The sequence below is a fragment of the Triticum aestivum genome, chromosome 4B, assembly GCF_018294505.1.
Source record: "Triticum aestivum cultivar Chinese Spring chromosome 4B, IWGSC CS RefSeq v2.1, whole genome shotgun sequence".
NCBI lineage: Eukaryota > Viridiplantae > Streptophyta > Magnoliopsida > Poales > Poaceae > Triticum > Triticum aestivum.
In genome coordinates this window covers 95,638,149-95,660,450 of record NC_057804.1, presented here as the reverse complement: position 1 = coordinate 95,660,450, position 22,302 = coordinate 95,638,149, and positions in this window count along the sequence as shown.

Sequence of the window (22,302 nt, the reverse complement as noted above, 5' to 3'; positions counted from 1 at the left end):
CTCGCGCCTTCGTTTTAGTTTACGGTTCTCTCCAACATCGTCACACATGACACATGGCCAAGTTGCCTGGAGATAATCTTGGGACACAGCGTGACTGGTTTGCATGTTTTTCGGCATCAAATACAACCTGGCCATCTTTCTTCTTCTTTTCCCAGAAACTAAATTCAGCAGAGCAAAATGCCTTGTGTTCCCTGCAAAAGGCCAAAGCGCGCATTAGCCGCCCACTAATGGAAGCTTATCACATCGCCTCCTCATTGTTGGTGTGCTTAGCGCGCCTAACTGTATTTAAGATCCAGTTCAATGCATCGCGTGCAAGTTGATACTAGTATAAGATTGAGCTACTTTCAGTCCCAGGAGAAAAGCCACAAGGATCGTTATCACTTCATTCACAGCTTTATTACCAATTATCAACGTCCTCTATTATCTAGCATGCTGCTGAGTGTGCAGCTGGGTTCGGTTGATGGTTATCTCTCCTAGCTGCAAGTGGCTATCTTTGTAGTTGGCTGAAGATAACATATGGACACAGTGATTGCTTTATCTACAATACGAGACGAACGTCTGTTTCAGAACAATTTCTAAATCTCTCTCCTTCTTTCACGAAGAAAACATACGTCGATAATTGGCCCATTTGACAAGTTGACTACCAATCGCACAACGTCCTATTTCGGCCACAAGTAGCCTGCAAAAGTTTACGGAATGGGATTAATTATTTAATTCGTCCTGAACTTTGGCAACGAACTTTGTGTTCGATAGTGACCAACAGCGACGCTTAGTCGAGGGCGAGGCTTTGTGTTGCTTCCAAAAGGCGATGCAACACCAACCGCTCGTACGTACAGCACAGCCTGGCTTAATTTTATTCAAATCACAGATCGTTACCCTGTGTACGGTGCAGCATCAATTAGAGATCTTAACATTCGTCGTGTAATGCTTATTGAAAACCTAAAATCCCGAGTGCCTACCACATGGCAAAAATGCGGCTGTGATGGCCACCAGATTAATTCCTACTCCTCCCATTCTACGAACTGAGCATAACTCGTTTTTTTTTTTAGCGGGGACGAGCATAACTCAGATTGTTAGGTTTCTTCCCACAAACCAGTCTATCCAGGTTTAAGCTGTAGACTTAATACATGTGTTGGTATTTTCGTGGATATATTCCCGTTTTTTCGGCGATGTTTGTTCTGCGGGCAGTAGAACGTTTAGTGAGAGATCAGGGGCGTTCAAGGTCCATCCTGCAAGCAAAACTTGCCTCCCTTCCTAACTTTTCTCGCAGCGATCGATCGGTACCAAGCACGAGGCAGCCGGTCGTACGCCACGAGTTTACGCGCCGGCCATGCTCCGTGCAGGCATGTGCCCAGCACAACAGTAGCGCAAATCGCTGGTGGATTTCATCGATCTGCTCCCCTGAAACGTTCCACTCGCTGAGCGTCGGCACGCGATGGTGCGGTTGGATACTCTCCGTTCTACTCCCCGGCTGGTGGAGTAGCTTGTAGTTTTGTTCCCCGGTGGTCGGCTGCTGCCGCTACAACTCCTGCTGCCTGTTGGTGGGTAATCAGATTCAGTCAAACATTGCCAAGACATTTTTGGCTCGTTAGATTCGGTAGATTCGTCGGGTGATCACCCAATTTGTGTCAGTTCTTCAGTCTAGCTTGGGTTGAAATTCGCTGCAGGATCCGTAGGAATATAGCACGTGGTGTGTGCTTCCAATGCTGCAGGTGCTTTTACTTCCTGGGTAACGGTGAAAATGATCGTTGAATATTTTGTTTCTTTTTCCTCGACATGTTAATATACTCTTTTGTATTCCCGCAAAAAAAGTACTCTTTCGTAGCTAGATGATACCTTGCATGCTGTTGCGTGAACGTTTTGCAATATATTTTAATAAAAATTGGTTGTATGAAACATAAATATTTGAAGCAACAATATGAGTACTACATGTGGTTTATCGTCTTTGATTGTTGTATAATATAATTATCATATATAATCAAATTCTCATGCATGTTTGCATGTTAAGGCAATATCCAACGACGACCTTCAAACCGTCCTCATACGTCCGGACAGTGCTGTCCGGACCGCGGAAGCTATCCAACGTGGTCATGTATTGGTTCGCAGAGCGATCCAGACGTACTTTCTCCCGTAAACGTGGTCATGTATTGATCTCTCACTAAACGTTGGACATGTATTGATCTCTCACTAAACGTTGGACATTACGCTGCAGGTGCTCCCGTAAAAAAATTTCTCCACTGGCGAGGTCCGCGCCCATTACATGGACATGGTGCGGGAGGAGCAGGAGGAGCAGTATGGGAGGCACATGCCGACTCCGCCCACAACCACCAAGTCCTCCGGGAGCACCTGCAGCCAGAGGAGCAGCTCGCCGCTGGCAGGGCAATCACACCGGACGCGGACCTGAAGGAGCAGGCGCCACTGCTCGACTCCTACCGCTCCGCCCGCGAGATCCGTCTCGCCCGCTAGTGGAACTGGTGGATGATGCGGCTTGAAACTGCATTGGTATTTCCCAAAGAGGAAGGGATGATGCAGTACATGTACGGTAGGTGTTATGAAACCAAGGTATCAATCCAGTAGGAGAACTAAGCAACACTATGTAAACGGTACCCGCACACAAAGAACAAATCCTCGCAACCCAACACGTAAGAGGGGTTGTCAATCCCTCCTCGGTAAAAAGATAGATCGGTTTGTATAAGTTTGGATAAATAGATCTTGATAAAACACAAAACAAAATAAATAAAGAAAAAAAATGCAGCAAGGTATTTTGGGTTTTGGAATAATAGATCTGAAAACAAATGCGAATAAAAATAGATCTGAAAGCAATATGATAAAAGATAGACCCGAGGGTCGTAGATTTCAGTAGTGTCTTCTCTCGAGAAAATATCATACGGTGAGTAAACAAATTACTGTTTATAGAAGATCAAATAATTATGACGATATCCAAGGCAATGATCAACATATAGGTATCACGTCCAAGATTAGTAGACCGACTCCTGCCTGCATCTACTACTATTACTCCACACATCCGACAGCTATCCAGCATGCATCTAGTGTATTAAGTTCATGGAGAAACGGAGTAATGCAATAAGAACGATGACATGATGTAGACAAGATCTATTCATTTAGGAATAGACCCCATCTTGTTATCCTTAATAGCAACGATACATGCGTGTCTTGCTACCCCTTCTGTCACTAGGAGAGGACACCGCAAGATCAAACCCATCACAAAGCACCTCTTCCCATGGCAAAAAAAATTGATCTAGTTGGCCTAACTAAACCGAAGATTCAAAGAAGAAATATGAGGATATAAATAATCATGTATATAAGAGATCAAAGAAGACTCAAATAATACTCATGGATATAGATCTGATTATAAACTCAAAATTCATCGGATCCCAACAAACACATCGCAAAAAGGTTTACATCAAATAGATCTCCAAGAGACCAATGTATTGAGAATCAAAAAGAGATAATAAGTCATCTAGCTATTACCTACGGACCCTTAGGTCTATGGTGGACTACTCACGCATCATCGGAGAGACACCAGTGAGGATGATGAACCCCTCCGTGATGGTGTTAGATTGGATCTCATGGTTCTAGAACTTGCAGCGGCTGGAATTGTGTTTCGTCGACTCCCCTAGGGTTTCTGGAATATTTGGGAATTTATAGGGCGAAGAGGCGGTGCAAGAGACCTTTGTGGGGCCCACAACCCACCTGGGCGCGCCCATGTGTCTTGTGGTCCCCACGGGGATCCCCTCTGGTGCTTTCTTGGCCCCCAAGGTGTCTTTTGGTCCAAAAAAATCCCCAAAAAGTTTCGCTGCGTTTCGACTCCATTTGGTACTGATATTCCACGAAGTAAAAAACAAGCAAAAAATAGCAACTGGCACTGGACACTATGTCAATAGGTTAGTCCCCAAAAAATATATTAAGTTGCTATAAAATGATTGTAAAACATACAAGAATGATAATATAACAGCATATGAAACAATAAAAAATTATAGATATGTTGGAGACGTATCAACATCCCCAAGATTAATTCATGCTCGTCCTCGAGTAGGTAAATGATAAAAACAGAATTTTTGATGTGGAATGCTGCCTAACATGTTCATCACATATTCTTTTCTTTTGTAGCATGGACATTTGGAATTTTATATGGTTCAAAGCAATAGTCTAGTTTTGACATGAAGATTTCAATACTCAAGCATATCAACAAGCAACCATGTCTTTCAAAATATCAACACTAAATAAAGTTATCCCTAGCCCATCATGCTCAATCATTGATCCATTCATGAAACACACTCGAATATTAGCTACATCCAATGCTCAAGTATGATCATAGTGCTCCCTAGCTTGTGCTTTATAAGAGAAGACGGAGACTCAAATAAAAAATAAAAAAATGTATAAAGTAAATAGATAGGCCCTTCGCAGAGGGAAGTAGAGATTTGTAGAGGTGCCAGAGCTCAAAGTTTAAATTGTGAGATATTTTTTTTGAGAGGCATGCTTTTCTCGTCAACGAAAATACCCGAGTAAATCCCAACACTTTACATGCTATATATATCATAGGCGGTTCCCAAACATAAAATAAAGTTTATTCTTTTTTCTACCATACTTTCACATTCCACGGCTAGCTGTATCCACGGGTGCCGTCCATACCAACACTTTCAAAGGAATTTATTATTTGACAACATAAAGTAAATTTTTTTTTCATTTCGGGACTGGGCATCCCTATTACCATCGTACTCTCGTGCAATGACAAGTGAATAAACACTCGTCTTGAGAATAACACATCTAGCATGGAAAATATTGGCCACCCCCTGCCGCTTCATGAGCGGTACGAGCACACAAAAAGGAAATTTATTTTGAAAATTAGAGACGACACATACAAATTTACTTAGAACGACACGGAAATACCGCATATAGGTAGGTGAGGTGGGCTCATATGGAAAAACCGGGTTTAAGAATTTTGAATGCACAAGTAGTATTTCTACTTAGTACAAGTGGAGGCTAGCAAGAAGATTGAGAAACAACCAACCAAGAAACGAAAATTCACATAAACGAGCATTAAGCATAACTAACACCGAATAATGCATCATGAATAGGATGTAATTTCATTGCATAATTATTGACTTTCGTGCTTGCATATGGAATCACAAACCTTAACACCAATATTCTTACTAAAGCATAATTACTCATCAACATGACTCTTATATTACTATCATCATATCTCAAAACTATTATAAAGAATCAAGTTTATTTTGTCCAATTATCTTCATGAAAGTTTTTATTATATCCCTCTTGAATGTCTATCACTTTGGGACTAGTTTCATATATTGCAATGCTTTTGACAAGTGCTTTTGACAAGCTCAACAAATTTAAGTGAAGAACATGAGCATAAAGATTTTCATCTCTCAAAATAATATAAGTGAAGCATGAGAGAATTTCTTCAAAAATTTACTAACTCTCAAATAAATCTAAGAGAAGCAATAGAGTATTTCTTCAAAAATATTAAAGCACACAGTGCTAAAAAAGATATAAGTGAAGCATAGAGCAATTCCATAGCTCAATTTTTTTAAGTGAAGCGCATAGAGCAATTCTAACAAATCATAGCATAATTTTGGCTCTCTCAAATAGGTGTGTTCAGCAAAGATACTAGTGGCAACCTAAATAGCAAAACAAGCAAAGACTCATATAATACAAGACGCTCCAAGCAAAACTCATGATATGTGACGAATAAAAATTTAGCTCCAAGTAAAACTACCGATGGTTGTTAGAAGAAAGAGGGGATGCCTTCTGGGGCATCCCCAAGCTTAGTTGCTTGGTTCTCCTTGAATAATAACTTGGGGTGCCATGGGCATCCCCAAGCTTAGGCTCTTTTCACTCCTTATTCCTTCATCCATCATGATCTCACCCAAAACTTGAAAACTTCAATCACACAAAACTTAACAAAACTTTCGTGAGATCCATTAGTATAATAAAACAAAGCACTACTCTAAGTACTGTTGCAAACTCATTCATATTTTATTCTTGCATTATATCTAATTTATTCACACTTCACCATGGCTTATACCCCCCGATACAACCATAGATTCATCAAAATAAGCACACAATGCAACAAAAATAGAATATGTCAAAAACAGAACAGTCTATAGTAATCTGAAAACTTTGTATACTTCTATGTACCTACAAAAATTATGAAAAATTAGGACAACACATGCAATTTGTATATCAATCTTGTGTACAAAATTCAGGATTTTATCGCGCTTCTGTGAACTTTAAAAATTCTGCTACTGGGTGCAGAAGTTTATGTTTTTCAACAAGATCAAATCAACCATCACCAAACATAATCCCAAAGACTTTACTTGTCATAAACACTAACTAAAACATAAAAAACACAATCATAACATTAGCATAATTGTGCAAACACTCAATAACAGAAAGAAAAAGGCAAAAATAAATTTTATTCATTGGGTTGCCTCCCAACAAGCGCTATCGTTTTATGCCCCTAGCTAGGCATAATGCATAGATTCAAGTGTTGTCATCTTTGGTTTTTGATCCATAGGACGCACTCATGATTGATTCATATGGTGGCTTATTTCTTGTTCTATGGGAAGTGTTCCATACCCTTTCTTAGTGGAAACTGAAATTTAATATTCCCTTCTTTCATATCAATCACGACACTGGAGACGTATTAGTGGCTGCCTATAAGGAGTGCGACGAGGCGATGAATGAGGTGTTCAGCGAGACCGAGGATGGCAAAGATGACATCGCTGGCTCCGCCAAGGTCGCGCCCCGCCACCATGACCATGAAGCCGACATGTTCATGGGGGCCACCAGCAGCGAGGAAGACTAGTGCATGGTAGATCGCTGCTGCTCGGGTCCCAAGAAAACCACCGCCCCTACCCTCTCATCGAAGCCAAGCTTGGTGCGCTAAGCATCGTCAGCCGATTAGTTGTTTGGTGGCGACGTGGAGGCGGACAACATTAGTTCCCGGGGCTCCAGAGGCGGAGGTTATGGAGGCGGAGCTGGAGAAGGCAAAGCTTCATTTTTCGGGGCTCATAGCCGGAAATGGGGAACGGGCACCGACGATCTTTTAGTTTAGGTATTATACCTCTGAGTAGGACGAGCACCGCTTTTAATTGAACTATGTCTGAAATGTAATGAATTTTGTCATGTTTATATGAAACCTAATGAAAATCCGCCGCGTTTGCATGAAGTTCATCCGATTTGTATGAAAATCCGGTCGTGTTTGCATGAATTTCGTCCGGTTGTCCGGATAGTGTTTGCAATGTATGCGAACAGCCTTGGATGGTGGCCTCACGCACCCGTCCCCGCGCATTGGCCCCCCCTGTCCGCGGACGAATGCAGGAGAAAATTTGCGGGCCGTGGTTGGAGATGCCCTTAAGGTGACTTTTTATTATGCAAGGTTGTATTGAATGTTGAGGTGACATACTTGCATGTTGAGAGGATTAGTTTTTCTTTAGCATCGAGAGGAATAGGTTAGTGGGGCTAGCTTTCAGATATGCATGCTTACACGGTGGGGAAAATTAGTCGGTTACTACTTGTGAGTTGTTTTGGGATTTTCCCTGAAGAGGAGGGGAGATAAAGTACAATAGAGATAAGTATTTCCCCCAGTGAGAACCAAGGTCTATCGAACCAGTAGGAGAATGACACAAAGCCTCGTGAACATCACCTGCACACACAAAAGTAAAAACTTGCACCCAACACAGGCAAGAGGGTTGTAAATCCCGTTACTTGCAAGGATCAAATCTTGTAGAGGTAGATAGATAAACTACAAAACAAAATAAACGAAATAAAATTGCAGCAAAGGTGTTTTGGTTTTTATAATATGATAAAAGTAGACCTGGGGGCCATAGTTTTCACTAGAGGCTTCTCCCTTGAACACATAGCATACGGTGGGTGAACAAATTACTGTTGGGCAATTGACAGAAAAGCACATAGTTATGATGATATTCAAGGCAATGACCATGTATATAGGCATCACGCGCGAGAGAAGTAGACCGACTCCTGCATGCATCTACTACTATTTCTCCACCAATCGACCGCTATACATCATGCATCTATGGTATTAAGTTAATAAAAAACAGAGTAACACCTTAAGCAAGACGACATGATGTAGACAAAGTAAACCAATCAATATGAATAAACCCCGTCATTTTACCCTTAATGGCAACAATACAAATACGTGTCTTGTCCCTTTCTATCACTGGGATATAGAGCACCACAAGATTGAACCCATTACAAAGAACCTCTTCCACTGAACATAAATCAATCTAGTTGGCACCCGAGCAAAAAATACAAAACAAGCAAAAAATACAGTATTTCTGAAAATCCAAAACAAGCAAAAAATACAAGAACTGGCACTAGGCACTGGGTTAATAGGTTAGTCCCAAAAATGATACAAAATAGCATATAAATGCATATAAAGCATCAAGATTGATAATATAATAGTATGGAACAATAAAAAATTATAGATATGTTGGAGACGTATCATCGGTTAGCCTAGATATTTAGATATAGAAGATATGAAAGAGCATGTTATCTCCGGGGGATGGGGGTTGAATGGGAGATTTTTAGAAATTTGTCAAAGTCGGGATAATTTGACGAAAATCAGAGTGACAAAATAGAAACAATGGTGAAACTAAATCATCACAGAGTAAAGCAGGCATACAAGATAGATGCAGATGAAGGACATGCAGTCATACATACATTCAAGCATAAACATGATGAATTGAAGAATTGAAAGGCATCATGATGAAAGTCTTTAGTTCAAAGTCTTCATAATGCAGAACACAAATTCCTCAAGAGAAGAAGTATTGAAAGTAAAGAGTTGATGAGTTTGAAAGTAGGTTGGCTCCGGGATGACACAGTGATTTGTTAGACCGGTTCCAGTTGATGTATCAACCATACCTCTGGTTGGAGTGGCTTGAGATTCAACCCAAAAGACACTTAGTCTTCACTATATTCTCCTTGAGCTAAGGTCTCTTAGACCCAGCCCAATCACTCTTGGTAAGTATTCAGGGTATACTTATAAGACCCTCATAGACTTGTTCTATGACACTCCACAAATTCTTCTTGGGTGATCAGAATTTGATGCCTAACCGTCTGGAAGAATGACAGTCTTCCAAGGTAACAAGTGTCGGATCACATAGGTCAATCTCCTCAATGATGCAATCACTTTGGCTCTGGTTGAGTTTTTCCTCACTTGGGTTTTCTCAGGTTCATTAGAGGATCGGTTTCTCTCAAATGACAACTGTCATTCTCTCTCTTGGAGCAGCCAACCAACTACTGGTTGTGTGTGTGTGGGGGGGGGGGGGCTATTTATAGCCAGGGACAACCTGACATGATAAGACATAAATGCCATTCAGACACGAACATTGTCAGGATAAGATCCACTCTATAGCTGGCACTAGCGGAGCAACAATCGGAATGACAAATTGATCAGAACTCTCATTTTCCTCATTGGGTAGACGAAACACACTGACTAACCCTAACTCTTCAGTCAGACCAATTTCATCAATGACCAGAAGAACTTCGTCTCTGTCGCTGAGGAACTCGACTGCACTGCAAGAGACTTCCAAAGTCTTCACTCGAAGAAATAGGTATGGTTTGGGTATGAGCATCACTTCGGAAATACACCTATGTATCACCTAGACCCCCCTTTGACATTATGGTGTCTCCTATGACTCAAATAAAGAAGAAATAAACTACAAAAACAAAGTCTTCAAGCTTCCAATTCTTCAATTCAATTTCTTCAAAGGACGCACCAAATTCTTCACTTGAAGAAATGCATTTTAGGGGCCGTCTTCCGTCGGATAAACTAAATCATCAGGGACTATAACTCTTGTGTACACTAGTAAACACATTAGTCCCTTAACCCATCTGTATTCAATACTCCAAAACCACTATGGGGGGACTAGATGCACTTACAGTCTCCCCCTTTTTGGTGATTGATGAAAAATTGGTTAAGTTTTCAACGGGGATAAATAAAAGAAAGTGTAGGTATAGTGTATGACGATTTGATTACATGATATAGAGGAACTCCCCCGGAAGATATGCATATTGACAAATTTGCTTTGGATTGCAAATGCACATGGCAGGATATAATTGTGGAGATGTCCTTCAATATCTTGGTATCCAATCATGCATTGAACATATGATATGAATAAATTGCAATCCATGAAGAAAACAATATGATGTGTGATGAAACTCAACATGCGTGCATAGATATATCCTTGAAGGTTGCAGGTAAAAGCAGTTCAAAAGTGTCAGACCACCAACGGGCTCAAGTTTACAAGTCAATACAAATAAACACCACAGAAGAACAATAGTTGTAACTTAAACAAAACAATCCAAATGTAGACCCTCTTGAAGATAAACTCAAATTTCTCCCCCTTTGTCATCAAATGACCAAAAGGAGACAAAACTGAGAAATAGCGCCCCTGAAGAAAACCAACTTGATGAATATGGAGGAGCGCCAACGTCGGTGTTGGGGCCACGTGAAGTAGACGGGCATGCTGCAGCATCCTCAAGATTCTCATTTTCATCAGTCGTGCACGATGAGGAAAGTGGCTCTGGCAATAGAGGAGGAACTTGAACTTTCTTAAACTTCTTGGGCGGAATCGACCAATCGAAGTCTTGTTGGAATTCCGTCTCTGCAAGTTCTTCATTCGTCTTGAGATGCGAGAGGATGGCCCACGTGCGGTCAAAAATCTCATGGGCATAATAATGGTTCTTTCACACCGAGTTTTGTGTCACTATCATGTTATGTAGAAGTAGGATTGAGGAAAATTGACGCCTAACCCAGTTGTGATTCTGATCCAATTTCTGGTGGAGACTTATGATAAGTTCTTGGTCATTCATAATGCGAGGTGCTTCACCTTGCAAATTTTCTTGGGAGGTATTTGTAGTTGTGTCTAGGGAAGAGGTGTCGTCACCAGTGGATTGTGAAGTAGGCTGACGAAATTATCCATCAAGGGGACATACGCCTTCATCAATAATAGCTTTGCCTTTGCTGGGGACTAAGGAAATTGTGCTTTGAAGAATTTCCTATGTAGGCAAATAGCTGAGGTGACTCTGACAGTCAGCACGATAGATGATTGTTGTCTGAAATCTGATGAATCTCATAAGCCAGGGAGCATAAGGTTTTAGATCAAAAGCTGACTAAGCTACTGTGGCCAAAGTCCTCATGAGGAAATCATGCACATCAATGGGCTGCCATAAATGATGTTGAACAATAGATTCTACATAACTCGCACAACTTCTTCACTATCTGAATTGTGGCATTTGATTGGACTGAGGGTTTTGACCAGAATGCGATACACTGTCTGAGGCACAAAGAGCAAATCTTTTTGAAAGAAATGTTGTCCGAGGAGCCTCTCCTTCAGTGAGCGGTGGAAGTTTAGGTTCTTCATAGATACGATGTGCATTTTCTTGAGGAATGTCGATAGGTAGAGCACGAAAAAATTCACTGGATGGGGCCTTATAGTGAGTATTCTGACATCCAGTCCACGCCCAGGAGTGAAGATCATCGACATCCCCAGAGAGATGAAATGTGGCGTAGAATTGAAGAATGAGTTCTTCATTCCAATCACATGCATTAGAACAAAAACTGAGTAGTCCGGCATCATGAAGAATAGCCAACACAAGAGTGAAGCATGGAATTGACTCCATATCCACATGAGGAATATGGTGATGTGGGAAGACTATGTTCTTGTCAAACAACAACGATGGATAAAGGTTCATTTGAGAAGCTGTCCAGAATCACCATCGTCTGATCTTGGCAGAGTCATACGGCGCCGATGAAGAAATTCTTCTCACTGAAGAAATCTGCCCTGTTGAACTTGGACCGCCTGATGCCTTTGCCAAGTTTAGGCATTGAATGCTTTGGCTAAAGGTTTACCTTGTTCCGCCTCACATAAAAAACTAGACGAGGAAAGCCGGTGGAATCATTCTTATCCATGACCGTGTCAGCCTTGGCTATTTCCTCAACACTGTCCAATGGTACGGTTTATGTGTCAGTAGAACGAGCAGAACCTTTCGGTTGAGGAGAGTGAGGTGCAACTTCTTCAATTTCCTTAGGCTGCACATTTTCTTCAGCTATTGCAGCTAGAATTTCTTCAACAATGGTTTGGAAAGGTTTGTGACGCTCTTCAGAACCATCTTGAATTTCTTCGGTCCAGGCAGGTGAGAGTGGCAATGATACGTCTCCAATGTATCTATAATTTTTGATTGTTCCATGCTGTTACATTATCATTCTTGGATGTTTTATAATCATTTTATAGCAACTTTATATCATTTTTTGGGACTAACCTATTGACATAGTGCCCAGTACCAGTTGTTGTTTTTTGCTTGTTTTTTACTTCACAGAAAATCAGTACCAAATGGAGTCCAAACGCAGCGGAACTTTTTGGAGATTTTTTCCGGACCAGAAGACACCCAGTGGGCCAAAGAAGTATCAGAGGGGGGCTTCGAGGGGAGCACAACCCACCAGGGCATGCCTGGAGGCCCAGGCACGCCCAGGTGGGTTGTGCCCACCTTGATGGCCGCTCGCACCACCTCTTCGCCCTATGAATTCCCAAATATTCCAAAAAACCTAGGAGACTCGATAGATCAGAAGTTCCACTGCCACAAGCCTCTGTATCCATGAAAAACCAATCTGGACCTTGTTCCGGCACCATGCCAGAGGGGGAAATCATCACCGGTGGCCATCTTCATCATCCCGGTAGCCACCATGATGAGTAGGGAGTAGTCCACCCTCGGGGCTGAGGGTTTGTACCAGTAGATATGTGTTTAATTTCTCTCTCTCTCTCGTGTTCTTGAGATGGCACGATATTGATGTATTGCGGGCTTTGTTAATATAGTTGGATCATATGGTATTTTCCCCTCTCTATCTTGTTGTGATGAATTTAGTTTTCCCTTTGAGATTTTGTTCTTATCGGATTGAATACTTTTATGGATTTGAAACACTTGATGTTGTTTTGCTATGAATACCAGTGGTGACAATGGGGTATCATATGATTCACTTGATATGTGTTTTGGCACTCAACTCGCAGACTACCGAGGTGACATTGGGGTAATCTATGCATAGGGGTTGATGCATGTTCTCGTCTTTGTTTCTTCGGTAGAAAACTTGGGGCACTCTTTGAGGTTCTTTGTGTTGGATTGAGTATTATGAATCTGAATTTGTTTTGGTGTTATTTGTTTGGAAACGTAGCATGCAATTTCAAAAAAATTCCTATGCTCACACAAGATCTATCTAGGAGATGCATAGCAACGAGAGGGGAAGCATGTGTCTACATACCCTCATAGACCTAAAGCGGAAGCGTTTTAGAATGCGGTTGATGTAGTCGAACTTCTTCTTGTTCCGACCGATCAAGCACCGAACGTACGATACCTCCGAGTTCTGCACACGTTCAGCTTGATGACGTCCCTCGAACTCTTGATCCAGCAAAGTGTCGAGGAAGTAGATGAGTTCCTTTAGCTTGACGTTGTGGTGAAGGTGATGGTGAAGTGATCCACGTAGGGCTTCTCCTAAGCACTACGAGAATATGACCGAGGGTCTAATCTGTGGAGGGAGGCACCGCACACGGCTAACAGATGTTGTTGTGTGTTCTAGGCACCTTCCCCCTCATATATATAGGTGGAAGGAGAGGGAGCAGCCCTAGGGGTGCCCCAAGTAGGAGGGATCCTACTTGGGCTCCTGCCCTAGGCCGGCGGCCCCCTTTTCATTCTTTTGGTGATGAGGGGAAGGAAGGAGGAGGTGGCACCCCCCCCTTTTCCTTTCTCCCACCAAGGGGGAAAGACAGGAAGAGGTGTCACCCCTCCTTTCCTTTCTCTAGGGCCTGTGGCCATGGAAAGGGGCGCACCAACCCCTTGTGGGCTGGTTTGTCCCTCCCTCGGCCCATTAAGCCCATATCTTTGCCGGGGTTGCCCGAAACTCCTTTCCGGTGACCTGATATGTACCCGGTACCCTCCGAAACACTTCCAGTGTCCGAATACCATCGCCCTATATATCAATCTTTACCTCTTGACCATTTCGAGACTCCTCGTCATGTCCGTGATCTCATCCGGGACTCCAAACAACATTCGGTCACCAAATCACATAACTCATATAATACAATATCGTCATCGAACGTTAAGCGTGTCGACCCTACGGGTTCGGGAACTATGTACACATGACCGAGACACCTCTCTGGTTAATAACCAATAGCAGAACATGGATGCTCATATTGGATCTGACATATTCTAAGAAGATCTTTATTGGTCAACCGTTATGACAACATACATTATTCCCTTTGTCATCGGTATGTTACTTGCCCGAGATTCGATCATCGGTATCTTCATACCTAGTTCAATCTCGTTACCAGCAAGTCTCTTTACTCGTTCCGTAATACATCATCCTGCAACTAACTCATTAGTCAGTTTGCTTGCAAGGCTTCTTATGATGTGTATTACCGAGAGAGCCCAGAGATACCTCTTCGATACTCGGAGTGACAAATCCTAATCTCGATGTATGGCAACCCAACAAACACCTTCAGAGATACTTGTAGAGCATCTTTATAATCACCTAGTTACGTTGTGATGTTTGATAGCACACAAGGCATTCCTCCGGTATCCGGGAGTTGCATAATCTCATAGTCGAAGGAATATGTATTTGACATGAAGAAAGCAATAGCAATAAAACTGAACGATCATAATGCTAAGCTAACAAATGGGTCTTGGCCATCACATCATTCTCCTAATGATTTGATCCCATTTATCAAATGACAACATATGTCTATGGTTAGGAAACTTAACCAACCTTGATCAGCGAGCTAGTCTAGTAGAGGCTTACTAGGAACACGGTATTTTGTCTATGTATCCACACATGTATCAAGTTTCCGGTTAATACAATTCTAGCATGAATAATAAACATTTATCATGAAATAAGGAAATATAAAATAACAACTTTATTATTGCCTCTAGGGCATATTTCCTTCAGTCTCCCACTTGCACTAGAGTCAATAATCTAGTTCACATCGCCATGTGATTTAACACCAATAGTTCACATCTTTATGTGATTAATACCCATAGTTCACATCGCCATGTGACCAACACCCAAAGGGTTTACTAGGTGTGATCATGTTGTGCTTGTGAGAGAAGTTTAGTCAACGGGTCTGCCACATTCACATCCGTATGTATTTTGCAAATTCCTATGTCTACAATGCTCTGCATGGAGCTACTCTAGCTAATTGCTCCCATGTTCAATAGATTGAGACTTAGAGTCATTTAGATCAGTGTCAAAGCTTGCATCGACGTAACTCTTTATGGCGAGCTCTTTATCACCTCCATAACTGAGAAACATTTCCTTAGTCCTTTTTAAGGTAACTCAGGATAATTTTGACCGCTGTCCAGTGATCTACTCCTAGATCACTATTGTACCCACTTGCCAAACTCATGGCAAGGTACACAACAGGTTTGGTACACAGCATGGCATACTTTATAAAACCTATGGCTAAGGCATAGGGAATGACTTTCATTCTCTCTTTATCTTCTGCCGTGGTCAGGTTTTGAGTCTTTTACTCAACTTCACACCTTAAAATACACGCAAAAACTCCTTCTTTGACTGATCCTTTTTGAACTCCTTCAAAATCTGTCAAGGTATGTACTCAATGAAAGTCTTATCAAGCGTCTTGATCTATCTCTATAGATCTTGATGCCCAATATGTAAGCAGCTTCACCGAGGTCTTTCATTGAAAAATTCTTATTCAAGTATCCTTTTATGCTATCCAGAAATTCTATATCATTTCCAATCAATAATATGTCATCCACATATAATAACAGAAATGCTACAGAGCTCACACTCACTTTCTTGCAAATACAGGCTTCACCGTAAGTCTGTATAAAACCATATGCTTTGATTAACTCATCAACATGTATATTACAACTCCGAGATGCTTGCACTAGTCCATAGATGGATCACTGGAGCTTGCACATCTTGTTAGCACCATTAGGATCGACAAAACCTTCTGGTTGCATCATATACAACTCTTCTTAGAGATATCCATTTAAGGAATGCAATTTTGACATCCTTTTACCAGATTTCACAAAATGTGGCAATTGCAAACATGATTTGGACGGACTTTTAGCATCACTATGGGTGGGAAAGTCTCATCGTAGTTAACTCCTTGAACTTGTCAAAAACCTTTTGCGACAAGTCGAGCTTTATAGAAAGTAACATTACCATCAACGTCAGTCTTCTTCTTGAAGATCCATTTATTCTCCATGGGTCGCCGATCATCGGGCAAATCCACCAAAGTCCACACTTTGTTCTGATACATGGATCCTATCTCAGATTTCATAGCCTCAAGCCATTTATCGAAATCTTAGCTCATCATAACTTCTTCATAGTTCGTAGGTTCGTCATGGTCTAGTAACATGACTTCCAGAACAGGATTACCGTACCACTCTGGTTAACCTACGAGGTTTGGTAGTAACTTGATCTGAAGTTTTATGATCACCTTCATTAGCTTCCTCTTTAGTTGGTGTAGGCTTCACGGGAACAAATTTCTCTGATGAGCTACTTTCCAAATTGAGAGAAGGTACAATTACCTCATCAAGTTCTACTTTCCTCCCACTCACTTCTTTCGAGAGAAACTCCTTCTCTAGAAAGGTTCCATTTTTGGCAACAAAGATCTTGCCGTCGGATCTGTGGTACAAGGTGTACCTAGTTGTTTCCTTAGGGTATACTATGAAGACGCACTTCTCCAATTTGGGTTTGAGCTTAACAGGCTGAAGCCTTTTGACATAAGTGTCACAACCCCAAACTTTAAGAAACAACAACTTAGGTTTCTTGCCAAACCATAGTTCATACGATGTCGTCTCAACGGATTTAGACGGTGCCCTATTTAGCGTGAATGCGGCTGTCTCTAATGCATAACCCTAAAACGATAGTGGTAAATCGGTAAGAGACATCATATATTGCACCATATCTAATAAAGTATGGTTACAAAGTTCGGACACACCATTACACCGTGGTGTTCAAGGTGGCGTGAGTTATGAAACAATTCCACATTTTTTAAATGAAGGCCAAAATTGTAGCTCAAATATCTTCTTCTGCGATCAGATCGTAGAAACTTTATTTTCTTGTTACGATGATTCTCAACTTCACTCTGAAAATCTTTGAACTTTTCAAATGTTTCAAACTTGTGTTTCATTAAGTAGATATACCCATACCTACTCAAATCATTTGTGAAGGTCAGAAAATAATGATACCCGCCGCGTGCCTCAACACTCATCGGACCGCATACATCGATATGTATTATTTCCAATAAGTCATTGGATCGCTCCATTGTTCCGGAGAATGAAGTTTTAGTCATCTTGCCTATGAGACATGGTTCACAAGTATCAAATGATTCATAATCAAGTGATTCCAAAAGCCCATCAACATGGAGTTTCTTCATGTGCTTTACACCAATATGACCTAAACGGCAGTGCTACAAGTATGTTGCACTATCATTATCAACTTTGCATCTTTTGGCATCAATATTATGAATATGTGCATCACCACGATCGAGATTCAATAAACCATTAACATTGGGTGTATGACCATAGAAGGTTTTATTCATGTAAACAGAATAACAATTATTCTCTGTCTTAAATGAATAACTGTATTGCAATAAACACGATCCTATCTTGTTCATGCTCAATGCAAACACCAAATAACATTTATTTAGGTTCAACACTAATCCCGAAAGTATATGGAGTGTGCGATGATGATCATATCAATCTTGGAACCACTTCCAACACACATCATCACTTCACCCTCAACTAGTCTCCATTTATTCCGCAACTCTTGTTTTGAGTTACTAATCTTAGCAACCAAACATGCATCAAATACCCACGGGCTACTACGAGCACTAGTAAGGTACACATTAATTAACATGTATATCAAATATACCTTTGTTCACTTTGCCATCCTTCTTATCCGCCAAATATTTGGGGCAGTTCCACTTCTAGTGACCATTTCTTTGGCAATAGAAGCACTCAGTTTTAGACTTAGGTCGAGCTTTGGGATTCTTCACGTGAGTGACAACTTGCTTTCCATTCTTCTTTAAGTTCCCTTTCTTTCCCTTGTCTTTTTTCTTGAAACTAGTGGTCTTGTTAAACATCAACACTTGATGCTCTTTCCTGATTTCTACCTTCACCGATTTCAGCATCGCGAAAAGCTCGGGAATAATTTTCGTCATCCCTTGCATATTATAGTTCATCATGAAGTTCTAGTCGCTTGGTGATAGTGACTAGAGAACTCTGTCAATCACTATCTTATCTGGAAGATTAACTCCCACTTGATTCAAGCGATTGTAGTGCCCCGACATTCTGAGTACATGCCTACTAGCTGAGCTATTCTCCTCCGTATTGTAGGCAAAGTACTTGCCAGAGGTCTCATACCTCTCGACACGGGCATGAATCCAAAATACCAATTTCAGCTGTTGGAACATCTCATATGCTCCGTGGCGTTCAAAATGTCTTTGAAGCCCCGATTCTAAGCCGTAAAGCATGTCGCACTAAACTATCAAGTAGTCATCATATCAAGCTTGCCAAACGTTTATAACTTCTGCATCTACTCATGCAATAGGTCTGTCACCTAGCGGTGCATCAAGGACATAATTCTTCTGTGTAGCAATGAGGATAATCCTCAGATCATGGACCCAATCTGCATCATTGCTACTATCATCTTTCAACTTAGTTTTCTCCAGGAACATATCAGAAAACATAAGGGAGCTACAACGCGAGCTATTGATCTACAACATAATTTGCAAATACTATCAGGACTAAGTTCATGATAAATTAAGTTCAATTAATAAAATTACTTAAGAACTCCCACTCAGATAGACATCCCTCAAGTCATCTAAATGATACATGATCCAAATCAACTACACCATGTCCGATCATCACGTGAGATGGAGTAGTCATCAATGGTGAACATATCTAAGTTGATCATATCTACTATATGATTCACGTTCGACCTTTCGGTCTCCAGTGTTACGAGGCCATATCTCTATATGCTAGGCTCTTCAAGTTTAACCCGAGTATTCCGCATGTGCAAAACTTTCTTGCACCCGTTATATGTGAACGTAGAGCCTATCACACCAGATCATCATGTGGTGTCTCAGCATGAAGAACTGTCACAACGGTGCATACTCAGGGAGAACACTTATACCTTGAAATTTTAGTTAAGGGATCATCTTATAATGCTACTGCCCTAATAAGCAAAATAAGATGCATAAAAAATAAACATCACATGCAATCAAAATATGTGATATGATATGGCCATCATCATCTTGTGCTTTTGATCTCCATCTCCAAAGCATCGTCATGATTTCCATCGTCACCGGCTTGACACCTTGATCTCCATCATAGCGTCGTGGTCGTCTCGCCAACTATTGCTTCTACAACTATCGCTACTGCTTAGTGATAAAGTAAAGCAATTACATGGCGTTTGCATTTCATACAATAAAGCGACAACCATAAGGCTCCTACCAGCTGCCGATAAATTTTACAAAACATGATCATCTCATACAACAACGTATATCACATCATGTCTTGACCATATCACATCACAACATGGCCTGCAAAAACAAGTTAGACGTCCTCTACTTTGTTGTTGCAAGTTTTATGTGGATGCTATGGGCTTCTAGCAAGAAGCATTCTTACCTACGGCACAAAAACCACAACGGTGATTCATCAAGTTTTCTGTTTTAACCTTCAACAAGGACCGGCCGCAGTCAAATTTGATTCAACTAAAGTAGGAGAAACAGACACCCGCCAGCCACCTTTATGCAAAACTAGTTGCATGTCTATCGATGGAACTGGTGTCATGAACGTGGTCATGTAAGGTTGGTCCGGGCCGCTTCATCCAACAATACCACAGAATCAAAATAAGACATTGGTGGTAAGCAGTATGACGATCACCGCCCACAACTGTTTGTGTTCTACTCGTGCATATAATCTACGCATAGACCTGGCTTGGATACCACGGTTGGGAATTGAAGCATGCAATTTCAAAAAAATTCCTACGCTCACGCAAGATCTATCTAGGACATGCATAGCAATGAGAGGGGAAGAGTGTGTCTACATACCCTCGTAGACCAAAAGCGAAGCATTTGACAACCGGTTGATGTAATCGAACTTCTTCTCATTCCGACCAATCGAGCACCGAACGTATGGTACCTCCGAGTTCTGCACACGTTCAGCTCGATGACGTCCCTCGAACTCTTGGTCCAGCAAAGTGTCGAGGAAGTAGATGAGTTGCGTCAGCATGAGGGTGTGGTGACGGTGATGGTGAAGTGATCCGCGCAGGCCTTCGCCTAAGCACTACGAATATGATCGAGGGTGTAATATGTGGAGGGAGGCGCCACACACGGCTAGCAGATGTTGTTGTGTGTTCTAGGCACCTCCTCCCTCATACATATAGGTGGGAGGGAGAGGGAGCAGCCCTAGGGGCGCCCCAAGTAGAAGGGATCCTACTTGGGCTTTTGCCCTAGGCCGACGCCCCCCTTTTCCTTCTTTTGGCGACGAGGGAAAGGAAGGAGGAGGTGCCCCCCCTTTCGTTTCTCCCACCAAGGGGGAAAGCCAGGAAGAGGTGGCACCCCCTCCTTTCCTTTGTCTAGAGCCCGCGGCCAGGGAAAGGGGCGCACTAGCCCCTTGTGGGCTGGTCTATCCCTCCCTTGGCCCATTAAGCCCATATCTTTGCCGGGGTTGCCCGAAACTTCTTTCCGGTGACCCGATATGTACCCGGTACCCTCCGGAACACTTCCGGTGTTCGAATACCATCGTCCTATATATCAATATTTACCTATCGACCATTTCGAGACTCCTCGTCATGTCCGTGATCTCATCCGGGACTCCAAACAACATTCGGTCACCAAATCACATAACTCATATAATACAATATCGTGATCGAACATTAAGCGTGCAGAACTTACGGGTTCGAGAACTATGTAGACATGACCGAGACACCTCTCCGGTCAATAACCAATAGTGGAACCTGGATGCTCATATTGGCTCCCACATATTCTATGACAATCTTTATCAGTCGAACCATTATGACAACATATGTTATTCCCTTTGTCATCGGTATGCTACTTGCCCGAGATTCGATCATTGGTATCTTCATACCTAGTTCAATCTTGTTACCACAAGTCTCTTTACTCGTTCCGTAATACATCATACTGCAACTAACTCATTAGTCACTTTGCTTGCAAGGCTTCTTATGATGTGTATTACTGAGAGGGCCCAGAGATACCTCTCCGATACTCGGAGTGACAAATCCTAATCTTGATATATGCCAACCCAACAAATACCTTCGGAGATAACTGTAGAGCCTCTTTATAATCACCCAGTTAGGTTGTGATGTTTGATAGCATACAAGGCATTCCTCCGGTATCCGGGAGTTGCATAATCTCATAGTCGAAGGAATATGTATTTGACATGAAGAAAGCAATAACAATAAAACTGAACGATCATAATGCTAAGCTAACAAATGGGTCTTGTCCATCACATCATTATCCTAATGATGTGATCCCGTTTATCAAATGACAACACATGTCTATGGTTAGGAAACTTAACCATCTTTGATTAACGAGCTTGTCTAGTAGAGGCTTACTATGGACACGGTATTTTGTCTATGTATCCACACATGTATCAAGTTTCCGCTTAATACAATTCTAGCATGAATAATAAACATTTATCATGAAATAAGGAAATATAAAATAACAACTTTATTATTGCCTCTAGGACATATTTCCTTCATTATTTTAGTATGAACTCTTGATAGATTGATCGGAAAGAATAACTTGGTGTTATTTTAGTATGAACTCTTGATAGATTGATCGGAAAGAATAACTTGGTGTTATTTTAGTATGAACTCTTGGGTAGATCAATTAGAAAGAATAGTTACAAACAATTTCTTCTTATGTTCTCCACCAGATAGGAACTTTGGAGTGACTCTTCATCGCACGTTGAGGGATGGTTGTGTGATCCAATTATGTTAGCATTGTTGAGAGATTGCACTAGTTAAAGTACGAACCCTAGGCCCCATTTTTAAGCATTGCAATACTGTTTGTGCTCCATTTTATCACTTGGTACCTTGCTATTTTTATTTATTCAGATTATAAAATTATATTTCTACCATCCATACTACACTTTTATTACCATCTCTTCGCCGAACTAGGGCACCTATAGAACTTGCCATTATATTGGGTGTGTTGGGGACACAAGAGACTCTTTATTATTTGGTTG